This window comes from Schistocerca serialis, unplaced genomic scaffold (genome assembly GCF_023864345.2).
Source record: "Schistocerca serialis cubense isolate TAMUIC-IGC-003099 unplaced genomic scaffold, iqSchSeri2.2 HiC_scaffold_993, whole genome shotgun sequence".
Taxonomy (NCBI): Eukaryota; Metazoa; Arthropoda; class Insecta; order Orthoptera; family Acrididae; genus Schistocerca; species Schistocerca serialis.
Genome location: NW_026048621.1, coordinates 15,001 through 22,500, shown reverse-complemented (window position 1 = coordinate 22,500; position 7,500 = coordinate 15,001). Strand labels below are relative to the sequence as shown.

At 52.3% G+C, this 7,500-nt stretch overlaps 3 non-coding genes across 3 annotated transcripts in view; all 3 read right to left on the bottom strand.

The window, feature by feature from the left end:
* LOC126454646 (large subunit ribosomal RNA) overlaps positions 1-287 on the bottom strand; it is a 4,221-nt gene extending 3,934 nt beyond the window's left edge. The window contains exon 1 of the ribosomal RNA XR_007585288.1: positions 1-287. This exon is cut by the window's left edge and continues 3,934 nt beyond it. This is a non-coding gene — a ribosomal RNA (large subunit ribosomal RNA).
* Positions 288-475: 188 nt separating this feature from the next.
* On the bottom strand, positions 476-630 carry LOC126454642 (5.8S ribosomal RNA). The gene has a single exon (XR_007585285.1). It is a non-coding gene; the product is annotated as a 5.8S ribosomal RNA (ribosomal RNA).
* A 353-nt stretch (positions 631-983) lies between these two features.
* LOC126454645 (small subunit ribosomal RNA) lies at positions 984-2,892 on the bottom strand. Its single transcript, XR_007585287.1, has one exon. It is a non-coding gene; the product is annotated as a small subunit ribosomal RNA (ribosomal RNA).
* Between the last annotated feature and the right edge of the window lie 4,608 nt (positions 2,893-7,500).

Genomic DNA, 7,500 nt, shown 5'->3' with positions numbered 1-7,500 from the left:
AACCCGACTCGAAGGAGAGGTCCCGCCGACGCTCGCACCGGCCGCTACGGGCCTGGCACCCTCTACGGGCCGTGGCCTCATTCAAGTTGGACTTGGGCTCGGCGCGAGGCGTCGGGGTAGTGGACCCTCCCAAACACCACATGCCACGACAGGCGGCAGCCTGCGGGGTTCGGTGCTGGACTCTTCCCTGTTCGCTCGCCGCTACTGGGGGAATCCTTGTTAGTTTCTTTTCCTCCGCTTAGTAATATGCTTAAATTCAGCGGGTAGTCTCGCCTGCTCTGAGGTCGTTGTACGAGGTGTCGCACGCCACACCGCCAGCCGGCTGTGCACGCTACCGAGTAAGTACCGGTATGCGAACCGCCAGGCGACGGGCGCGCATCGCACGTTTAAGGAGACGCGGCCGGCCCCACAGGCGGCCACGACACTCCCAGGTCTGCGAAGCGGGGCAAACGCCGCGCGCTTCAGTATACGTAGCCGACCCTCAGCCAGACGTGGCCCGGGAACGGAATCCATGGACCGCAATGTGCGTTCGAAACGTCGATGTTCATGTGTCCTGCAGTTCACATGTCGACGCGCAATTTGCTGCGTTCTTCATCGACCCACGAGCCGAGTGATCCACCGTCCTGGGTGATCTTTTCATAGTTTCCACCATCTCTTTCGAGACAGTTGCATAGGCGGGACTGAGGCGTGTGGCGGCCCTGTTCCAGCGTTCAGTGTCCAACGGCCTCACGGCCGATGGGCGTCGTACGGCTCCACACCGGAGCGGACAGGCAGTCGGGCGAAAGTCATTCAAAACCGGCGCCAGGCGCCAGGTGCCGCAGGCCAGCCGCTCCAGCGCTTCAGCGCTCGTACCACACAACATTGCCGTTAGTTTTGAGACGAACGCGTGGTTCCGCACGCGGCGCACGGCTACTGCGAGCCGTACAGGTAGCTGCGTGTTGCGCGACACGACACGCACATCGAAAGACATGCAGTCTAGTCGGTAATGATCCTTCCGCAGGTTCACCTACGGAAACCTTGTTACGACTTTTACTTCCTCTAAATGATCAAGTTTGGTCATCTTTCCGGTAGCATCGGCAACGACAGAGTCAATGCCGCGTACCAGTCCGAAGACCTCACTAAATCATTCAATCGGTAGTAGCGACGGGCGGTGTGTACAAAGGGCAGGGACGTAATCAACGCGAGCTTATGACTCGCGCTTACTGGGAATTCCTCGTTCATGGGGAACAATTGCAAGCCCCAATCCCTAGCACGAAGGAGGTTCAGCGGGTTACCCCGACCTTTCGGCCTAGGAAGACACGCTGATTCCTTCAGTGTAGCGCGCGTGCGGCCCAGAACATCTAAGGGCATCACAGACCTGTTATTGCTCAATCTCGTGCGGCTAGAAGCCGCCTGTCCCTCTAAGAAGAAAAGTAATCGCTGACAGCACGAAGGATGTCACGCGACTAGTTAGCAGGCTAGAGTCTCGTTCGTTATCGGAATTAACCAGACAAATCGCTCCACCAACTAAGAACGGCCATGCACCACCACCCACCGAATCAAGAAAGAGCTATCAATCTGTCAATCCTTCCGGTGTCCGGGCCTGGTGAGGTTTCCCGTGTTGAGTCAAATTAAGCCGCAGGCTCCACTCCTGGTGGTGCCCTTCCGTCAATTCCTTTAAGTTTCAGCTTTGCAACCATACTTCCCCCGGAACCCAAAAGCTTTGGTTTCCCGGAGGCTGCCCGCCGAGTCATCGGAGGAACTGCGGCGGATCGCTGGCTGGCATCGTTTATGGTTAGAACTAGGGCGGTATCTGATCGCCTTCGAACCTCTAACTTTCGTTCTTGATTAATGAAAACATACTTGGCAAATGCTTTCGCTTCTGTTCGTCTTGCGACGATCCAAGAATTTCACCTCTAACGTCGCAATACGAATGCCCCCGCCTGTCCCTATTAATCATTACCTCGGGTTCCGAAAACCAACAAAATAGAACCGAGGTCCTATTCCATTATTCCATGCACACAGTATTCAGGCGGGCTTGCCTGCTTTAAGCACTCTAATTTGTTCAAAGTAAACGTGCCGGCCCACCGAGACACTCAATAAAGAGCACCCTGGTAGGATTTCAACGGGGTCCGCCTCGGGACGCACGAGCACGCACGAGGCGGTCGCACGCCTTCGGCTCGCCCCACCGGCAGGACGTCCCACGATACATGCCAGTTAAACACCGACGGGCGGTGAACCAACAGCGTGGGACACAAATCCAACTACGAGCTTTTTAACCGCAACAACTTTAATATACGCTATTGGAGCTGGAATTACCGCGGCTGCTGGCACCAGACTTGCCCTCCAATAGATACTCGTTAAAGGATTTAAAGTGTACTCATTCCGATTACGGGGCCTCGGATGAGTCCCGTATCGTTATTTTTCGTCACTACCTCCCCGTGCCGGGAGTGGGTAATTTGCGCGCCTGCTGCCTTCCTTGGATGTGGTAGCCGTTTCTCAGGCTCCCTCTCCGGAATCGAACCCTGATTCCCCGTTACCCGTTACAACCATGGTAGGCGCAGAACCTACCATCGACAGTTGATAAGGCAGACATTTGAAAGATGCGTCGCCGGTACGAGGACCGTGCGATCAGCCCAAAGTTATTCAGAGTCACCAAGGCAAACGGACCGGACGAGCCGACCGATTGGTTTTGATCTAATAAAAGCGTCCCTTCCATCTCTGGTCGGGACTCTGTTTGCATGTATTAGCTCTAGAATTACCACAGTTATCCAAGTAACGTGGGTACGATCTAAGGAACCATAACTGATTTAATGAGCCATTCGCGGTTTCACCTTAATGCGGCTTGTACTGAGACATGCATGGCTTAATCTTTGAGACAAGCATATGACTACTGGCAGGATCAACCAGGGAGCTGCGTCAACTAGAGCTGAGCAGCCGGCCGCCCGGGAGTGTGTCCCGGGGGCCCGCGCGAACACGCAAGCGTCCGCTCAATTATTCTGCAAACAGGAGGAGGCTGAGCTCCCCTGCACAACACACCTCGAAACCCTCTCAGGTCCCGGCGGCGCGCAGCGCCGTCCTAAGTACTTGGTCGGGTTCGAGAGAGGCGCAATCGCCCGGAGTTAGGCGAGTAGACGCTTTAGGTGCGACCACCCGTGCTCCCAACTGAGCTTGCCGCTGCCGACAGAGGCCCGGGAGCGTGCTGTCGTGGCATTGCCGGCGGGAGACAACACGCGCCACCTACGGTGACCGGCAGCTCCAACGCCAGCGCCACAGAAGGACAAAAGCCCCACTTGGGTGCCGAAGCGAACTCTCCCAGCACAGCGCACGCGCCAACACGTCCGCACAGCTGCGATACAAACCACCTGCGAGAACCGCTGGGGCGACCGAGCAGCAGACGGCGTCGCGGCGCCGAGCGCCGGGCGGCGGCGCATCCTCAGCGCACACAGTCCTCAATCGGACCAGCACACTGCAGATGGCCACCGCGCTTCGCACCGGGCCCGCGAGGACCTACTTTGGCCGCAAGGCGCCGCGAGCAGGGGGCGCCGGCGCGCAGCTGCGCCGCCTGCCGCGTCCGTCGGCCGGCGCGCCTGCCACTGGCCGCCCCCACCAGCCGGCTGTAGCGCGTGCGCCCACGCACCGCGCTGCCAGCACGCCGGGCGGCCCCCCCTCACCGGCCGGGGACGGTCCCACCCAGCCACCGCCGCGTATCGCCTCACACCCAGATCCCCTTTCGCGTTCGTGGGCATGGTGGGTCCCCTTTCACGTTCGTGGGCATGGTGGGTATCCCTGAAACAACCGGTTAATAGCTCGACCGATCGTCGCCAACACTGATTCACCTCTAGCGAGAACAACCGCACCACAACGGGTTACCTGTTGTTCATTTGCGTAACGTCACCAGCAAACGTAGACGTCCATCGCCATTTGCAACGAGTATTGCATGCCTGTGTCAGGTGTCACAACACACTACGTCTGCCCACATAGACGCAACAACATGTGCACGCCTCGAGAACACGTGGAAGGTAGCCCCCGTACGTATGCGGTGTCCATTGCGCGAACGACTGTCAGCCGGCCTCTGCAGGATGTCGCAGATGTGGAACGCGGTGCAACATGCTATCACGGTGTGTGAGAAGAGACGACTACGTCCGAATACACGCTCCACTACATCAACAGACTGCTCATGCTGATCGCCATCCAGGGCGTCCGTTCCTCCCACACGTCTGAATGGCGTACCACACTGCAATCCAGCTCTTATAGGGAGACGACACGTAGCTGCGTGCACAATATTTGGACTGTATGGTCTGCCGTTGCTAGGCGCAGTCGTCGTACGGTCACACATGTGCCACGATGTATCATTCAGTACATACGGACCAATGTGCAGTACAGTTTGTGGGTTTTGCGTACATCGGCGGACAGGTGACAGGCCGTACCACAACGTAGGCTGAGTACGTCGGCATGCGAAGGGCATTGAACATGCAAACTTCTCAACGACCAGCTTGCGAAGGCAGGGGGGAAGGGGGGGGGGCATGTACGTCCTGCTGCTATCCACATTACAGTGTATAGCAGGAGCATGTGGAAAGTCAGCAACACCTGCAAGGTGTTTAACATGACGCGATACACAGGGGACCGGGCAGTGCGAATAGCGAACTATATTGCGAGGGTTGCGGTTAGGCAACACTACACTAATTTAACGAGTTGCATAACAATTACAGAGCAGGTTCAGCGACAACGTGCGTCAGGTTAAGGCGCAATATAGGTTAGGTTGAGGCACAATATAGGTTAGGTTAAGGCACAACATGGGTTACGTTAAGGCACAAATTGGGTTACGTTAAGGCACAACATGGGTTACGTTAAGGCACAACATGGGTTACGTTAAGGCACAAATTAGGTTACGTTAAGGCACAAATTAGGTTACGTTAAGGCACAAATTAGGTTACGTTAAGGCACAAATTAGGTTACGTTAAGGCACAAATTAGGTTACGTTAAGGCACAAATTAGGTTACGTTAAGGCACAAATTAGGTTACGTTAAGGCACAAATTAGGTTACGTTAAGGCACAAATTAGGTTACGTTAAGGCACAAATTAGGTTACGTTAAGGCACAAATTAGGTTACGTTAAGGCACAAATTAGGTTACGTTAAGGCACAAATTAGGTTACGTTAAGGCACAAATTAGGTTACGTTAAGGCACAAATTAGGTTACGTTAAGGCACAAATTAGGTTACGTTAAGGCACAAATTAGGTTACGTTAAGGCACAAATTAGGTTACGTTAAGGCACAAATTAGGTTACGTTAAGGCACAAATTAGGTTACGTTAAGGCACAAATTAGGTTACGTTAAGGTACAATATGGGTTAGGTTAAGGTACAATATGGGTTAGGTTAAGGTACAATATGGGTTAGGTTAAGGTACAATATGGGTTAGGTTAAGGTACAATATGGGTTAGGTTAAGGCACAACGTAGGTTAGGTTAAGGCACAACATAGGTTAGGTTAAGGCACAACATAGGTTAGGTTAAGGCACAACATAGGTTAGGTTAAGGCACAACATAGGTTAGGTTAAGGCACAACATAGGTTAGGTTAAGGCACAACATAGGTTAGGTTAAGGCACAACATAGGTTAGGTTAAGGCACAACATAGGTTAGGTTAAGGCACAACATAGGTTAGGTTAAGGCACAACATAGGTTAGGTTAAGGCACAACGTAGGTTAGGTTAAGGCACAACGTAGGTTAGGTTAAGGCACAACGTAGGTTAGGTTAAGGCACAACGTAGGTTAGGTTAAGGCACAACGTAGGTTAGGTTAAGGCACAACGTAGGTTAGGTTAAGGCACAACGTAGGTTAGGTTAAGGCACAACGTAGGTTAGGTTAAGGCACAACGTAGGTTAGGTTAAGGCACAACGTAGGTTAGGTTAAGGCACAACGTAGGTTAGGTTAAGGCACAACGTAGGTTAGGTTAAGGCACAACGTAGGTTAGGTTAAGGCACAACGTAGGTTAGGTTAAGGCACAACGTAGGATAGGTTAAGGCACAACGTAGGTTAGGTTAAGGCACAACGTAGGTTAGGTTAAGGCACAACGTAGGTTAGGTTAAGGCACAACGTAGGTTAGGTTAAGGCACAACGTAGGTTAGGTTAAGGCACAACGTAGGTTAGGTTAAGGCACAACGTAGGTTAGGTTAAGGCACAACGTAGGTTAGGTTAAGGCACAACGTAGGTTAGGTTAAGGCACAACGTAGGTTAGGTTAAGGCACAACGTAGGTTAGGTTAAGGCACAACGTAGGTTAGGTTAAGGCACAACGTAGGTTAGGTTAAGGCACAACGTAGGTTAGGTTAAGGCACAACGTAGGTTAGGTTAAGGCACAACATAGGTTAGGTTAAGGCACAACATAGGTTAGGTTAAGGCACAACATAGGTTAGGTTAAGGCACAACATAGGTTAGGTTAAGGCACAACATAGGTTAGGTTAAGGCACAACATAGGTTAGGTTAAGGCACAACATAGGTTAGGTTAAGGCACAACGTAGGTTAGGTTAAGGCACAACGTAGGTTAGGTTAAGGCACAACGTAGGTTAGGTTAAGGCACAACGTAGGTTAGGTTAAGGTACAACGTAGGTTAGGTTAAGGTACAACGTAGGTTAGGTTAAGGTACAACGTAGGTTAGGTTAAGGTACAACGTAGGTTAGGTTAAGGTACAACGTAGGTTAGGTTAAGGTACAACGTAGGTTAGGTTAAGGTACAACGTAGGTTAGGTTAAGGTACAACGTAGGTTAGGTGAAGGCGCAATGTAGGTTAGGTTAAGGTACGATATACCTTAGGTTAAGGTACAATATCGCTTAGGTTAAGGTACAATATAGCTTAGGTTAAGGTACACGTTGTAGGGAAAGGTGTATTTTGGGGGGGGAGGGGGCGGCAGGTTCGTTGATAGTGATTATCGTAAGTGCATGCCTGCGGGATCATCCGATTTGTCACGTCAGGATGCACTTGTGGCTCATGACAGGCGGCGCTCCGATTCCAAGGTTGTGGCAGATCTGTGTCTTTCATTCCTGCCATTGTTTGTGTACTGTGACAGGAGGCAGTATTGTGATGTTGGGTGCACCCCTGTGTAGGACATGTGTGGGTGTTCGTGGCTTAGCTGAGCAATGGCGGATGTCGGAAGGGTGGGATATTCTGTTTTCTGGGTGGACCTCCCGGTCTGGTTATGATAGTGTGGATTGTGTAATGTGGCGGAGAGGATGCACCGGATGTTCTTCCATGCTGGTGGTTAGATATTGTGTGTGTGCCTGTTAGAGGCAGAGAGTAGTGTGTGATAGTGTCTAGCTGACGTGTGGTTCTCATTGTGTGCAGAGTCTTTCAGCATGTATAGGGACGGTTGTATATATTATCTGTATTCTGATGGCTCTGCATCTATTACTAATCAGTGCCGTGTATACGGTTACTCTGGTTCCAGTCGAAACTGTTCTATCTCTGTACATTAGTGACACTGCGGCTCCACTATGTTGCCGCCCCTGTCGGCCGTTTCCCCCAGTGTG